Source organism: Dromiciops gliroides, chromosome 2 (assembly GCF_019393635.1).
Source record: "Dromiciops gliroides isolate mDroGli1 chromosome 2, mDroGli1.pri, whole genome shotgun sequence".
In the NCBI taxonomy this organism is placed as follows: Eukaryota; Metazoa; Chordata; class Mammalia; order Microbiotheria; family Microbiotheriidae; genus Dromiciops; species Dromiciops gliroides.
The window spans coordinates 491,323,772-491,341,731 of record NC_057862.1 but is presented as its reverse complement, the minus strand read 5'-3'; positions in this window follow the sequence as shown (position 1 = coordinate 491,341,731).

Genomic DNA, 17,960 nt, shown 5'->3' with positions numbered 1-17,960 from the left:
CCCGTTATTATTTCATACAGATACGTCCATTTGCCTCTGGTCCTTTTGATTTCTATTTTGGCTCAACCACTACTGACCTCATTGCTACACATAAGGTCCAGAATCCACCCCTTCTCTCATTTATCTGGTCTGTGTCATGGTACTGCACATTAACCTGACTCAGCTAATGCTCCTTTGTTATGAGGCAGAAAGTGTAATATAGTAGAAAGATTAATGGATTTGGAGTAAAAAAACCTGGGTTTAAATCCAACCTCTGCCACTTGACCATCTGTGTGATCTTGGGTAAGTTCTTGCATTTAGGCTCTTTGTCTGTAAAGAGGAGAGGGGTGGACTAAGGCCCCTTCTACTCAAGCAATCAATAACAACTCAGAGGAAGACTTTCCTTCATCCTTTCCCCTCCCCCCAGCTCTGTAATGCTTTCCCAGGTTTTGTAAAAAAGAAACTGGGAAGCCTCTCTGGGCAAAGAAACCAGCCTGCCTGCCTGCCTGCCTGCCTGCCTGCCTTTCTTTCTTCCTTTCTTTCCTTCTTTCCTTCTTTCTTTCTTTCCTTATTTCTTTGTTTTCCTTCTTTCTTTGTTTTCCTTCTTTCCTTCTTTCTTTCTTTCTTTCTTTCTTTCTTTCTTTCTTTCTTTCTTTCTTTCTTTCTTTCTTTCTTTCTTTCTTTCCTTCTTTCTTTCTTTCCTTCTTCCTTTCTTTCTTCCTTTCTTTCCTTTCTTCCATTTATTTATCTATCTATCTATTTATTTATTTATAGTGAGGCAATTGGGGTTAAGTGACTTGCCCAGGGTCACACAGCTAGTAAGTGTTAAGTGTCTGAGGCTGGATTTGAACTCAGGTACTCCTGACTCCAGGGCCAGTGCTCTATCCACGAAACCAACCTTTATTAAAAGAAACAAAGGTGGGGTTTACAGTCTTCCCTGTATGGTATGAGACCCTGAGATACAGAATTCATAGATAATTATAGGTCTCTTCATTCATGACCTCTAGAAGCTGATTTATGTAAGATTGCATTTTACAGGTCACTGTGTCCTAACTTTGTGAAATCCTAACTTTGCACTTTCCATGATGTCTCAATCAGCCCTTCACAGGACTTTCTTACTTTATAATTTTAATATAAAGATTAACATATAGGTATGATTATTATGGTCACATACTTAAGATACACACGTTATAATGATTTCATTACACTTCTAAGGTTAACTAACACAGGAATTTCCCTGGGACTATATCTTTGCTACAAATTGCACAATTATTTCTTATCCTAATATCTATAACTGATAAAAGATTAGCAAGGCAATACAGAGCATAGCACTCAAGGCATTTCTTATTGATTTTTTTTCCTTTCTGTTCTCCTCCTCAGGGCGCTGTGTTTTACACCTCTCACATAATGCTCCATTTATCATTGTAATACATACTCTATCTTCATTTATTTCTAATCTTCCTGCTGGACTATAAAACCTATGAGGGCAGGCATGGTCTTGTGAAAACTAGAAAGGCCTTGTCTTGGAGTCAGGGAGACCTAGATTCAAATACTGCCTTAGACACCAACTTTGGCCCAAATCACTTAATCTCTGTCTGTCCCCTCAAATGTAAAATGGGGAGAATAATAACACCTACCTCTCAAGGTTGTTGTAGTAAGTAAGATAATGTAAAGTGATGCATACATATATATGCTAACGATAATTAGTAGTATATAAATTTTAGCTTTCATTATTATTGCCCTTCTAGGATCTAGCATATAATAGGCAGTTAATAAGTGAATGAATCTGTGCTTTGGGCCTTTGTAATCAGTAACTGAATCAGGGATATATAATAACAGAAAGCATTTGTATAGCCCCTATTATGTGATAAGCACTCTGCTAAGTGCTTTACAAATATTGTCATATTTTAACCCAACAAAAACCCTAGGGAAATGGTGCTATTTTTATCCCAGAGGAAACTGAGGCAAACAGATGTTAAGTCACTTGTTTGAGGTCACCTAGATAGTAAATATGTGAGGTTGGATTTGAACTCAGTTCTTCCTGACTCCAGGCTCAGCACTCTATCCATTGCACCACTTAGATGCCTCATAGGATAGTCTATGAGGAATGAGGAGTGTTGTCCTTGGAACATGGGTGAGTAAGGACAGAGAAGATGTAACACCCTGCCTGCTACCAGTCACTGTCCAGTCCAAAGCAATGTTGTTAGGCATGAGCGGGATGAGAAACAAAGAGAAACGTCTTGGGCCAATTACCCAGATTCACTGGGATATCTCAGGAAGGCCCTTCTAAGTCAGTCGGATTATAGGACCAGTGTCAATCTAGCATTCCAGATCCACTTTCTCTTTCAGTTTTTCCACTTGAACTTGTATATAATTTTCTCCTTTAGCATACAGCTCTAGAATTGTCTGTCAGCCACCTGACTGCATCCACACTCTCAGGCTTTCTCTTACAACTGAAACAGAAAAAAAACTGATTAAAAGAGGAAGACAAAAAATAAGGAAAAAGAAAAAAGAAGGGTGCTCTCCTCTTCCTTAGATAAAGACCCTTTCTTTCCCTTTCTTTTCCCTTTTCAGAGAATCATTGGACTCTTAGAATCTTAGACTGGGAAGAAACCTCAGAAGGCCAATTAATTCCTTAACCGCCCCCCCCCCTTGACTCATGAATCATCACTTTTTTTCCCCATATACTTCCTCTCCTGCCAATTATTCCTTTATCCCCTCATACTACCCTGTATTCTTATGTTTCACAGGCAAATACCACTTGGATGATGTCACTCATTCTTTTAGCTGGGACTGACTATATAGTACGAACACTGAGCTGCCAGTGGAAATGGATACACTATTAACATATGTGTCCCGTGTCATGTTACCATGTCAAGATCTAATGTTCAGTTCTGGGGGTATATAGAAGAAAATGACTTCCCTTGTCTTCAAGGAACTTAAATTGAATGAAGGATGCACCAGTGGGCCTTCTTTACATTTCAATATTTCTGTCTTTAAGCCTTCTAGGCAATCTGCTTTTGCTGAGGTCCTTCCCACCCCCTACACTCAGGGTATTTTATGTATTGTTTCAGTGGAAAAAATAGGGCAGTAGGGTAAGTAGGATGCATTTTTTTCCCACAGGTCACAGGACAGGTTTAGGTCTATGAAAAGATATGAGACATCATCTCACCACACTTTGTCCATATCAGTTCCAGCCCTGGCTCACATAGAAGATCAGATTTACAAAGAAACCCCTTGTTACAAACATAAGAGAATCTGGGATTAAGGCAGCCTATCATATTTGCCTTGCTTTATATTTACTTTGTCTATATTTTGTATTGGGCAGCTATAGAATGCCTGGCCTGGAGTCAGGAAGATGAGTCTTCCTCAATTCAAATCTGGCTTCAGACACTAGCTATGTAACCCTGAGCAAATCACTTCACCTCGTTTGCCTCAGTTTCCTCATCTGTAAAATGAGCTGGAGAAGGAAACAGCAAACTACTCCAGTGTTTTTTGCCATGAAAACCCCAAATGGAATCACAAAGAGTCATACATGAACAACAAAACTGTTTAATCATCCCATTGTGTACCTTTCCTTCACACACACACACACACACACACACACACACAAACACAAATGCACACACACCTCTTATGTTGTTTACTTATATACATGCCTTAACCCTTTAATAGACTGTGACCTTAGGTGAGTTGCTTGAGCCTAAATTTCAAAAATAAAATGATCTCTTCTAGATCATAAATCTATACTCCTAAAGAAAGAAACAATTCGGAAAGGAGAGGGAGATGTTAGGGAATGTGAGATGCCCTTTGAGTTGAGAATGTATCGCATATGAGATGGGCAAAGCAAAACTAGCATATGAAATGTTTGGAGGGAAATCTGGATAGACTGGTACCAGATTGTGGAAGCTCTTAAATATCAGGTAAGAGATAATTGCTTACCTTATAGGAAATGGGGAGCCACTTAGAATTTTGGAGAGAGAAGTTTGTACTCAGTCAGATTTGTGTTTTAGGAAGATAATTTAGTAGCAGTCATACAGGTATGTTAGAAAGGGAGAGATTGGATACAGAGAGACTTGTTGGAAAATTATTACAGTACTAGTCAATATTTATGTAGGCTACTTTATATACATTATCTTGTTTGATCCACGTGTGAGGCAGGTATTAACTCTATTTTACAAATGAGGAAACTAGGCCCAGAGAGGGCGTGTGCATTGCCCAGGGTTACACATGGGGAAAGTACCAGGACTGGAACTCAAACTGAGGTCCTCTGACTCCAAATCCTTGGGTCAGTTCCTTAACCTTAAAGCTTTGAGGAAGTGAAAGTCAACTTTTGTCAAAAAGGCTGGGGGTACCCAGACCTTTTGACTTAAGTAACTGCGGTTCTTTGGGAGGAAACCACCTGCTAGAGCTGTGAATCACTGGGGGTAGGGGGGGTGGGAAAGTAAAACAGCAACTCCAAATTCCCAGTAACCTGGTGGTAACACAGATTAAGGTGCAGTTTCCATCTTTCTTCAGAGATGATCAGCTGCCAATCAGTGCCCAAGCAGAAATGCCAAATGACCTCCCTCCCAATAGAACAATACCAGTTGTTGGGGACATTCCTTGTCTTCTAGAAAAGGCTGCTAGTGTAAAATAGAGTATAGATCCTGCCTATTTTACTCACTAATATGTGGCAAGTCATCAAACCTCCTCAAGTCTTCATTGCTTCATTTGCAAAATGAAGGGTTGGAACAGTCAGCTTCAAGGGTCCCTTCTAGCTCTAAATGTATGATATAGGTTTTAATCTTGATTCCCTGAGCAAAAGTGTCCAGAAGAACCCCCTTCCCTTTTAAAAAGTACTTTTCCATGCTCTAAATCACTATTGTATAGAGAAATGCAAATTAAAACAATTCTTAAGGTACTAGTTCATACCTATCAGATTGGCTAATATGATAGAAAAGGAAAATGATAAATGTTAGAGGTGTGGGAAAATTGGAACATTAATGCATCATTGGTGGGGTTGTGAACTGATCTAACCATTCTGGAGAGCAATTTGGAACTATACTCAGAGAGCAATAAAACTGTGTTTATGCTTTGATCCATAGTACCATGACTAATTCTGGATCCCCAAGAGTGCATAAAAAAGGGAAAAGGACCCACATGTACAAAAATATTTATAACAGCTCTTTTTTGTGGTGGTAAAGAATTATAAATTGAGGGAATGCCCAGCAATTGGGGAATGACTGAACAGGTTGTGTTATATGAATGTAATGGAATACTATTGTGCTATAAGAAATGATGAACAGAGTTCAGAAAAACCTGGAAAGACCTATATGAACTGATGCAGAATGAAGTGAGCAGAACCAGGAGACTATTGTACACAGTAACAGCAACATTGTGTGATGATCAACTATGATAGACTTAGTTCTTCTTAGCAAAACCATGATCCAAGACAATTCCAAAAAACTGATGATGGAAAATGCTATCCATTTCCAGAGAAAAAAACTATGGAGTCTGAATGCAGATTGAAGAATACTATTTTCACTTTTTCTTTTCTTTTTTTTGTGGCTTTCTCTTTTGTTATATTTCTTCTTTTACAACATGATTAATATGGAAACATGTTTAACATGATAATACATGTATAATCTACATCTGACTACTTGTTGTCTTAGGGAGGGAGAAAAATTTGGAACTCAAAACCTTATTAAAAATGAATGTTGGGGCAGCTAGGTGGTGGAGTGGATAGAGCACCAGCCCTGGAGTCAGGAGTACTTGGGTTCAAATCTGGCCTCAGACACTTAACACTTACTAGCTGTGTGACCCTGGGCAAGTCACTTAACTCCAATTGCCTCACTTAAAAAACAAAAAGAATGTTGAAGGGGGCAGCTAGGTGGCACAGTGGATAGAGCACTGGCCCTGGATTCAGGAGGACCTGAGTTCAAATCCAGCCTCAGACACTTGACACTTACTAGCTGTGTGATCCTGGGCAAGTCACTTAACCCTCATTGCCCCTCAAAAAAAATAAAAATGAATGCTGAAAACCATCTTTACATGTAGATGGAAAAAATAAAATACTATTTACTAAAAAATTTTTAAAAAGTTAAAAATACTTTGGCATAGGGAAAATGCCAATCAAATCTCCAGTGGAGAAGGGTCTCTTACTTTTACAGACTTCCTTGCTGAAATTCAAGGTCTGCCCTGGCTATTTGTGACTGGCAAAATCTGTGATGCTCTTTAGTTACTTCTGCTCCAGGGAAGGCCTCCAATACATTGGGGGGGGGGGATAGAGACACAGGGCTGGTTCTGAATTTTTTTTTTCCCTTTACTAGGAAATATATTTACTCAGATTTTGAAAAACTTCAGGCTTGAGATTAGAATTCTGCTTGACTTCTTTGCTCAGTGGCTTTCCCTAAGATGAGTGATGGGAAACTCGAAGATATTTCTCTTCTTCTGTTTGAACAGAATATATTAAACAGAGCACGAGGTTTGGAGTTAGGAGATTTGGGTTCAAGTCCCAGGTCTGTCACTTGTCAACTGTGGGACAAGTCACTCAGCCTTTCTGGGCCTTTGTTCCATTATCTCTAAGATGAGGGAGTTTGACTAGGTTGATTGATGAGTTCTAGGATCCCTTCCAGCTTTGAAATCCTATGTTGCTACAGTGACTGGTAAATTGCCTCATAGAGGACAGGTGGTAGACTATGAAACCAGCTTCCTGACTTACTATACTTCCATTAAGGGGGGAAGGCCCCTGGAAGCAAGCTCTGGAAATATCCCTGACTAGCTAGAAGATAGAATGGGGATTGATCCAAGCTTCTCAGATATAGTGTACACAGGGCCATCCTTGGGAAACGTGACTCCCAGGGAACAAATCACAATGTGTCCCTTCCATCCCTGACTCTTCATCTTCTCCCACATACACATTTGTATCTAAGTCCAACCAGGCTAAAATGAACTTCAAGGGCAGCCTTGAGGAAAACACATCTCCAAAGGGCTATCACAGTCCTGAGACTTCTGACATGCCCAAGGACAATGGTTACCAGTTTATTGAAATATGAGGACCCTTTGTCAATGGTAGATTGGATTCTGAAGTGATAGTAATTGTATTTTTAGTATCCGTTGAACAAAATAGTACATGACAACAAGAAGTTACTATGAATTCAGTAAGGCTTTTTAAATAAATTTGTATTTTATTAATCACAACAACATTTACATACAACTCCAAAATGGTAATGAGTATGTGTGAAGCATTGCTTATTCAGTCTACAGAAGACATATTTGCTTATTTTACTGAGTCACACTGAATATTTAAGTTTTATTGATACTTTGAGCTTTTTTGTTTGTTTTTCAAATGACATCTCCAATATTCTCTTTCCCCAATTAACTCTCCCTTATAACAAAGTAAAATAGTTAAGCAAAACTAACCAATAGAATAACCATATATGGTATCAAATGTGATGTTCTGGACCCAGAGTCTACCATCTCTCTTTGGAGAAGAATGAGAGGAATGCATTTCATCTCTGGGCCTGAATTTTTTCATACAAATGTTTTGTTGGAGCAAAGAATCAAATTGGACTCAAGGACCCCACATAATAGCTATGGCACTTCCCCTAAGGATGCAAGTGCATGGTCACCTTTCCAAAGAAAAGTTCAGAAGGTAACTGTTAAGGATCCCACTGCTGTGACAGAGTCATCACCCCCCAGCCCTTCAGTGTGTTCTGGGTCTAAGATCTCAGGCAGCTTGCAGCATAGTCAGATATAAAAATCATCCCCAAGGTGAACACATATGCAGACATGCAAGGAAGCCACTCAGGAACACTGGAAACCTGGAATTATGCTGCTCGGTCAGTGCAAGATCAAATGAGATAATATTTGTAAAGCACTCAGTGAAACCTGGCCCATCACATTGGAGGCGTGTAATAAATGTGCATCCCTTCCCTTCCCCCTTCCCCTCTATCCTCTTCTCCCTTCTTCTTTCCTCCCCTCCTCTCCACTTCCCATAATGGAATTTAGAGTCAGAACACTTTGGTCCAAGTTTTGGCTGTGATCCCTACTAGCTATTGACATTGGACAAGTGACTTCATCTTTCTGGACCTCAGTTTCCTTATCTTGGAAGATCTATAAGGTCTCTTACAGCTCTTTCATTTTGTCATTCTGGGAAATTGGGTCTCATTCGGTTCTCTTGTATTCCTTCCTGTCAGTACAATTCTGTATCTACAACATCAAGGCCTCTTTAGGACACTAGACCTCTTCTGACTCTCTGCTTTAATCTGCTGCCTGCTGGCAACCTCAGAGTGAGAAAGCTTGAGGTGTCTTCACCAGCATTACCGGAACAATTGCTGCTTTCCTGTTCCCAAGGCTCAGCCTTCTTAAGGGGAGGGCAGTCCCTTCTGCCTGGGTGGAAGTGGTGTTTATGAGTCATGTGTGTTTGAGCCTCAGGTATTTTTCAGCACTAACAGACAAAATCATATTTCTCCCCATTCCCCATTTTAAAAATGGGCTTAGATGTTCAGGGCCCTAGGCACAGCTTTGAATATATGGCCTAGTTAACAGAGTTATGACTGGAATCGGTTTTCATCTCCGACTGTTGAATCTCGGTAGGGAGATTAGGGAAGGTAGGAAGCAGGATTGCCATTTCTCAGAATGTCAGAATTGGAAGTGACTTTTGAACATTGAATGTTAGAGCAGGAAATCGCTTAGGCCGATCCCTTATCTTGTAGGTGAGGAAGCTAAGACCCAGAGAAGGAAGTGACTTCAGAGGAAGAATCATATAGTTTTAGAGGGGGAAGGTTTCTCAGAAAACAGTTAATTCAGCTCCTTCTAAATGTTTGCATTTCCACTATTTATGGAATACCTGGTCAATGAGTATCCACTTTGTTTCTAGTTTTTAGTTGCTATTCTCTATGTGTCCTGTTATATACCTATTTGTATTCTGTCTCTTCCCATCAGAATATAAGTTCCTTGAAGGCCTTTGTATCCTCACCACTGGCATAGTGCTTAGGACATAACGAGAACTTAATCAATATTTGTTGATTGATTGATTGATTGATCAGAGGTCTTTTTGTCATTGACCTCCTTGGGGTAAATCTCTGGGATAACTGAATCAAAAGGTATGAATATTTTAAGTCATTTTCCTTTGAATAATTCCAAATTGCTTTCCAGAATTTTTAGACCACCTCGTAATTCCACTAACTGTAAATCAACATTCCTGTTTTACTACAACTTCTCCGACATTCCCACTCTTGTCATCTTTGCCAATTTTTCAGGGGTGAGGCAAAACTTCAAAGTTGTTTTGATTTGGCAAAAAACAAAACAAAACAAAACAAAAAATTCTTACCAGTTTTTATTAGGGATACTCCATCTCTGGCGAGGAATCTATCATCCCTATATTTTAGCAACAGTCTTGAAATCCAAATCCCATTCTCATCCATTACCTACCCTTTTAGCCACCTGTTCAAATCCCAAATCATTTTTTTTCTTCTTCTGCATTCCTTTCCTTCAATTGGCATCAGCAAGAAAGATCTAACCTTTGCCCCTATGGACTTCAGTTTCCTTCCCAAGACTTTGTAATCTTTGACGATACATATTAGATTCCTTCTAGCAGTATCAGTTATGTCCACATGAATCCCCAGAAGTGGGTGATAGTCATCTATTTTGATAAGTCTTCAGAAGTTATCTGGTTTGTTTTGATAGTTGCCTGGGGAAGACAATAGCTTTCTCATTGTTATCAGGTTGAGAAAGAAAGAACTCCCTTGGTATTTCTGAGCAGGGAATGATCAGCCATCCCTACTCTTCCCTTATTCTCATCCTTGCATGATGTCTTACCTTCTTCTGTGGATCGATTGTATCATTCCCGGAGGACAAATAACTGCTTCCTGCTCAGATCGGCTAACTCTCTTATCTAGGAAGAGCCTCTCGTTTGTTATAGTTTCCATTGTATACTGCCCCACCCCCTTCAAACATCACTTCTTCATCTATGTGATCTTTTCTACCCTTCAACTTCCTCCCCTCTTCTACTTCGTCTCCTTCTTCCCCTCCCCCACAGAATCCCATTTCTATTTTTAAATAGAATAAAGTGCCCCTGATTACATGGAATGTAATGTAAAAAACCTTCCTTGAGTCCTTTCACCTATCATTTCTGGAAGGGATATCAGCCTGCACTTGGAACATAGATGGCATTCAATTGGTTGTGGCAGAAATACAAACACAGAACACTCGATTCAAGTTGACAAAATCCTCTCCCTCCCCCCATTTGTCATACTTTTTATTTCTTTAAAAAACAGTTTTTAGATTTTTTTATATCTTTCTTCCAAGTACCTCCTTAAGGTCTTTACAACCTACAACCTCTTATTAACTTGACAGCCACACCCAACTTTCATTTCTTAGTCACAGTAATACCCCCCCCCCCCCACTACTCACATCACCCTCAGTGGTTTCACAGACTTGCCCAACCCACTAATCCCATCTGCTAATTTGCTTTAAGAACCAATTTGTTTCATTTACTGTTTCTTATTTACCTTGCCTTGCCAACTATCTTCTCCTTTTCCTTCTTCTTGAGTCCTTTTCCTTGAATCTTTTTCTTTGGGTCACTTTAATCTTTCTTATTCCTAGTCCTTCTGCCTCAACTTTTTCTCACAGAATGCCAGAAGTATGGTTTGGTGAAAAGAGTACTGGGTTTGGAGCCAGAGGACTTGTGTTCAGATCCCATTTACCAACTCTCTGTGTGAGGAATGAAGAAAAGAACTTAACATCATATTCCAGATACGTTCTGACCACAGCAGAGGATGGCTACACCGCCATTTTCTTTTCCCCTGGTGATTATGCTTCTCTTAATGCATCTTAGAATTGCATTAGCTTCTTTTGTCTTTTCATAGGAACCCTCCATTTCTCAGTTCTGTGTATTCTCTCTGGCTATCCCTCATGCCTGGGATGCAACTATTCATGCCTCTAATTGCAACTACTGAACTCCCCTGGCTCCCTTAAGTCCTGACTAAAATCACACTTCCTACGGGAAGCCTTCTCTAACCCTTCTTAATTCCAGTGCCTTCTCTCTGTTAATTCTTTTCTATTTATCTTGTATATAGCTTGCATTGTACATATCTATTTGCATGTTGTCTCCTCCATTCAGTGGTAAGTTCCATGAGGCTAGGGACTGTCTTTTCCCTCTTTTTGTATCCCCAGCACTTAACACAGTGCCTGACATGTAATAGGCACTTAAAAAGGTTTTTAAAAATTGAATGTATTGAATATCACATTGTTGATTCATAATGAACTTGTAGTCTGCTTAATTCTACTATGCTATACTTTTATTTAGCCCAAGTTTGCTGAGGAACATTATGGGATTAATTAATCAATCAACCAATATTTATTAAGTGCCTAACAGGGGCAGCTAAGTGGTGAAGTTGATGGAGTACCAGACCTGGAGTCAGGAAGACTCATCTTCCTGAGTTCAAATCTGACCTCAGACATTTACTAGATGTGTGATCCTGGATAAGTTATTTGACCCTGTTTGCTTCAGTTTCCTCCTCTGTAAAATAAGCTGGAGAAGGAAATGGCACACCATGCCAGTATTTTTTGCCAAGAAAACCCCAAATAAGAGTCAGACATGAGTGAAAAAATGGCTTCTTTCAGGAACTCCTGTATTTTTAAAAGGGGACTCCTGAAAAACCAAAAGTCTTTAAGAGCCAAAGGAATGAATTTATAATGATGGAATTTCATAGTTATCTTGGGGCTAGGTTGGCTTCCCTGCCTCACCCTTACATCACACAACCTAGCTATAGAATAGGGACATTGAAAATGCCTGTGAGACATTAACCTAACCCTTTAGAAAAGCTTCTAGTGTGTTTCTGATTTATATTTAGAAAAGAATAACATAATGTGTTTCAAATTTGCATGTACACAGTGGCATGCCTTGAAAACATGTTTTGCAGAACATTTTTTTTTTAAATGAGTAATCCCAGTGGAGTTTGAAGCACTGTGGAGTCAGTCAAACATCTGGGTCTTCGCTTAGTCAGTGTATTCACTTATGCTCAATTGTGGCTTCTCCTGTGAGGCTTTTTGGCGGTTGTTATTGTTGTTTCTAAAGAAGAGTTACTTAATAATGTCTGTTTGACACTGAACAAATAATTTCTCCTCTCTGGCCCTCAGTTTCTCTGACTATAAAATGAAAGGATTGGACTAAATGATTTCCAAAGGCCTTTCCAGCTCCAAACCCTGTGGTTCTGAGATAATATAGGTGAGCCAGGAGTAGGACAAAAAGATTAAGAAATGATGACATAAGGAGCAGCCGAAGGCAAAAGTTAGGGTTGAGATACTCTTGAGCAATTGTGCGCAAGATAGCAGAGGCCTCTCCATCTCCCCTTCTCTTCTTTGCTTGTCTTCTGTAGTCACACGATTTTTTTCTTAGAGAAGACTGCTGCCCAGCACATCCCAATAAATCTGGGGGTCTGTGTTCTTTCAGATGTAACCTCTCAGAAACCTTCTGATCTGAAGGTCTGTTTGGAGTTGACTCTTCTGTGGCCTCTGTTTTTTAGCTTGTTTCTCAGGGTTTACCCGTTTGGCAGAGAAACTCAGTCTTGATGATTGCAACAGGAAGTTGGGGTGGGGGTGGACGGACCAAGGAGAGATTAGGAAGACTAAGTGCTATTGGAGATACCAAAATGTTAAGATGTAGTTTCTGCCAAGGAGGAGCTGAATCTCTAATAAGTTATGCTAATAAAGATAATGCGAACTAGAATAAAACTGAATAAGTATTTCATTTTGCACATCTGCAATAAGGTAGCAATGCAATATGTATGATAATACTGCACATAGATATTTCTACATATATACATATATAGTACTTCATTATAAACAATGTATTATTTATGTGTGTATATGCATATTTATGCAATATCTATGCCCCAACCCCCATGCAGCATGAAGGGTATCATGTGTGGCTTATAGGAAGGTCAGAACGGATAGAACTCTAATATCTTTTTCTTCCACCATTCTTCAAGGGAGGTTTTGATTCTTGCCAGGAGGGGAAACAGGAAGTTAGGGCCAGAAGCTGGCCCCTCTGCTCTCCTTAGAGAGAAGGGGTACTGTGCTAAAATTATATTTATATGCTCCCTTAAATATTATAATCCAAAGGATATAATTTTTAGGTTTAAGCTAAGCTCCTAGCTGTCACTGTTTCTTGGTGGTGAAAGGAGGGTGCCAAGCTCTATACTCAAGACTTGATGCCCTTCCCACCAAATACCCATTCCAGAATGAACACACATAGCAAATAAATCCATTTATCCAAGTTGATAGCAAAACAGAAACCACAGAAAGCAAACACATGAGAATACATACCAGACAATACAATACAGATTGAAGGAGCTCTCCCATTGGGAGCGTGGTAACCTACTTCAACCAAAAGGAAGAGTCCCAGATCTTACCCAAAGGGAAACTTCCCAGAGTCTCTAGTGTAGCAAGTCAAGGATAGGTATATAATGAAGAATGCCAGCTACTCTCATATTGGCTTTTCCCCAGTCTTTTTTTCCCCCTTCAGCAACCTGAAGTGGGGTTGTCATTGTCCATCATCTCTCTTGAAGATGGAAGCCAAAAGTTTCTCAAGAGATTGAAGAGCCCTGAAGAACCTAACAAACAGATATCTCTTTTATCTTTCCAACTCCACCCTTTCCTTCAAGAAGTCAGAAGGCATTGATCTCCACTAATGAGTTTGGGTCTGGGTTACATGTATGTGTATATTCATATATACATACACATACATATATACACATGTATGCATATATCTATAGCTATATGTGTGTATGTGTGTATGTATGTATCTAATTCTGGACCTAGTTTGGTGGTCTTGGGCTGGTGATTGGTTACATTTCTTTTTTTTTTTTTTGGTGAGGCTATTGGGGTTAAGTGACTTGCCCAGGGTCACACAGCTAGTAAGTGTCAAGTGTCTGAGGCCGGATTTGAATTCAGGTCCTCTTGAATTCAGGGCCAGTGCTTTATGCACTGTGCCACCTAGCTGCCCCGGTTACATTTCTTTTAAAATCTTTTTAGTTAAAAATGTTTAAATCAAAATACAAAATTCATTTATGCTAAAAGACCAGATAAACCCAAAGCCCTACCCTACCAAAAACAGGCACAGAGAGACTTTTTTAATATCATAAAAAGTATCTATCTAAATCCAAAAGCAAGGATCTTATACAATAGACATACACTAAAATTTTCCCCAAGAAAAATAAGAGTAAAGTAGGGATGCCTACTTTCCCCACTTAGTTCTGGAAATGCTAGCAAAAGCAATAACAAAAAAAATTAAGTTGTAAAAAATAGGTAAAGAGGGTATAAACATTCCTATATGTAGATGATATGATAGTTTACTTGGACAATCAAATGGAATCAACAGAGACCAGTTGAGACAATACCTTCAGAAAAATTGTAGGTTAAAGTATGAATCTTCAAAAATCAACAGCATTTCTATGTAATAAGAACAAAATCCAAGGTGCAATAATAGAAAGGGAAATTCCATTCCAAATAACTAAAAAAAAATTGGGGGCAGCCAAGTGGCATAATGGATAGAGCACTGGCCCTGAAGTTGGGAGGACCTGAGTTCAAATCTCACCTCTGACACTTATTGGCTGTGTAATCCTGGGCAAGTCACGTACCCCAATTGCCTTAAAAAAAACCCATCTGGTATCATCTCCAGTCATCCTGATATATATCTTGCCACTGGACCTAGATGCTCTGGAGGTGAGACTGAGGTTGGTGAACTTGCACAGCCCTCCCTCACTTAAATCCAATTCAATGTAAGTCATGACATCACCCCAATGCCATGGTCCTCTTCAAGAATGAAGGACAAATAACAACTCCAAAATTCATAAAGTATCTAGGGATCAATCTATTAAAGCACACAAAAGACTTGTGTAGATTCAGTTACAAAGTGTTCATTAAAAGAAAGTAAAGAGCAATTTAAATAGCTGGAGGAATATTCAGTTTCCATTTTAGGATGGTGCCAATATAATAAAAATGACAATCCTATCAAAATTAATTTCCCCCTTTAACTCTATACCAATCAAATTATCAGACTACTTAAACAAACTTGATAAAATAATAAAATTCATTTGGAAAAATAAAAGATCTAGTATTTCAAGGGAAATGATTAAAGAAGTATGGAAAAGGGGAAATAGAACTTCTAGACCTCAAACAATATTATAAAAGAGCAGTCATCAAAACCATTTCATATTGAGAGACTTCCTGGGCAGAGCCAAGATGGTGGAGAACAGGCAGTGACTCCTCGGAACTCTCCCCCAAATCCCTCTAAATCCCTTCAAATAATGCCATAAAACAATACTTGGATCAGCAGAATCCACAAAAGGATGGGGTGAGATTATTTTTCAGACAAAGGCAGCTTAAAAGGTCGGCAGGAGTGAAACCTAACTCTGAGGTTGAGCCAACACAGATCCAGCCCCAGGCAGGCTTTGCTAGAGAAAGAGACCTCTGGAGCCTCTGAATCAGCTGTAGTACTGGCATCTTCTGGAACTAAGCTCACAGTCTGGTGAGAAGGCTGAGTGGTTGTCCAAGGAGAGATTACAGGGGTCTCTGCTATCTCTGAGGTGTGACTCAGTTGTTTTACTTCTGCTGGGAAACAGGAAGCAGCCTTGCATGGCAGTGGCCCAGGTGGGAGAAGGGCTCAGGTTCTCCTGAGCTATCAACGGAGCAAAACAAAAATTTTATTTTCAGGTTGAAGAGCAAGTAGGCCTGGGGTTATTTTCAGACCAAACCCATTTGGTATTGGTTTAAAATGAGAGAGCTAGATCTATAAGAACAGACTAGAAAGGAAGAATCAGAAACAATGGTACTTATTAAGACAGTATTGATAAAATGAAAAATAAATTACTTGGGAAAAAACTCCCTATCTGATAAGAAATGCTAGGAAAACTGGAAAGTAGTCTGGCAGAAACTAGGTTTAGACTATCAACTTATACCAATTTCCCAATACATTCTAGATGAGTATATGACCTTAATAATTAAACATCATACTATAAAAAATTAGAAGAGAAGCAGATCATATGCCTCTCATAGCTATGGGTAAAAGATATATTTTTAACCAAAGGACAGACATAATTACAAAAGATAAAATAATTTTGATTACATGAGATTGAAAAGCTTTTTCAAATTATGTACCAATGAGAAGGAAAGCAATTGAATGGGAAAATTTTTAATCTTATTTTTATTGGGATTTTTTTTGTCTTTATAACACCTTCCTTTTAAAAATATCTCTCCTTTAACCCCCAACCAGTCAGCCACCATCCCTTGAAACAGAATAAAAGAGAAACAGAGGGAAAAAAGCAGATGTTTTCCTTCATAGGAATTTGTACAGACATTAGAAGCAACTTATTTCTTCCCTGTTTGTGTTTGGGGGTCCATGTCTCTTTCCTCACCAATTGCCCAGGCTTCTTCATTTCCCTGATCCTGGGTAGTCTTTGCCTTGTTTCTTTATGTAGTGGGGTGGGGGTGGGGGGTTGGGGGGGTGGTATCAGGGAGGAGATGACTAGTGGCTTCCTGCAATATCTATAGGCAGCTAGGCAGCACAGTGAATAGAGTGCTGAACTTGGAGTCAAAAGGGTCTGAGTTCAAATTCAGCCTCAGATACTTATTAGCTGTGTGACTTTGGGCAAAGTCACTCGACCCCTCAATTCTTTGATTTCCTCATCTGTTTAAAAAAAAAGGATAACAATAACACCTACTTTAGAGGTGTGAAACCCAAATGAAATAATATATGTAAAAGACTTTGTAAACCTATATAAGCTATTATTAGAGGAATCAGTGATGATAACCAAGGACAATTCTTCAATTCCTGCACAGTCCTCTCCATTTTTCCACATGAGGATATTGTAGGACAAAGCTATTCAAATGATTTGCTAATAAATGTTAGAACTAGGACTCAAATCCAGGTCTTTTCACCCTAAGTCAAATGTTCTTTCTACTATATCATGTTAATGACTTCAAGTTGATTGCTTCCCCCTCTCCCTAGTATGATGATGCCTCAACTCAAAGCATTTCCATGTGCCTCAGTCTGGGGCTCAATACAAATTAATGCATGGCTCTCCCTGCTGTTTGATTCATCCTCATGAGCCTTCAGCAGGCAGCTTTAGTATTATAGTTAATATCATTGCCTATTATCCTGTCTGAGGAAAAACAAAACAAAACAAAACAAAACATTACTTTGGCAAGATTTCAATTTAGTGAATGGCAGCATGGCTTGGTATATAGGGGCCAGCTTCAGAGTAAGGGAGAGTTGGGTTCAAATCTGTTGGACATATACTAATTGTAACCATGGGTAAGCTGCTTATAACAATACAAAGAACTGCTATGGACTTGCTCATCTCTACTCCACCAACAGACCCATCTTAGCACTGGACTCACACAGTGCAACCATGTTCATTCTTGGCAGCAAAAACGAAGAGTTAGATTCTTTCTTGAACTTTCTCTTTACTTCGCTATGATACAGCTCTGGGTAAAAACCACTTAAAGTTAGGTTTGTCTCATGTCTAGGATCTTCTTCAAAGGGTGGAATAGAAGGATACTCAATATACATTGTAAATCAGATCTAGGGCAGCTATTTATTTCCTCCACATAAAAGAAGTGCTTAACATTAAAGACTCACAAGAGTGCTTTAACAAAGACTTAAACAAGCAGCAGTAACTCATCACTACTATAACTCTCTCAGGAGGTTGAGATTTAAAAGATTAAAACATGAAGCAAGGAGGAAGGAGGGGGTTGAGTTTATTCTTCTGGCTGGTGGTGATGTTCTCTGAGAAGGGCATGGTTACAGAATACTCATTTGCCTTCTATCTGCTCTTGTGGAACTCAGGATCTCCCTATTATTATTATTTTTTTGGGGTGGGGCAGTGAGGGTTAAGTGACTTGCCCAGGGTCACACAGCCAGCAAGTGTCAAGTTTCTGAGGCTGGATTTGAACTCAGGTCCTCCTGAATCCAGGGCTGGTACTTTAACCAT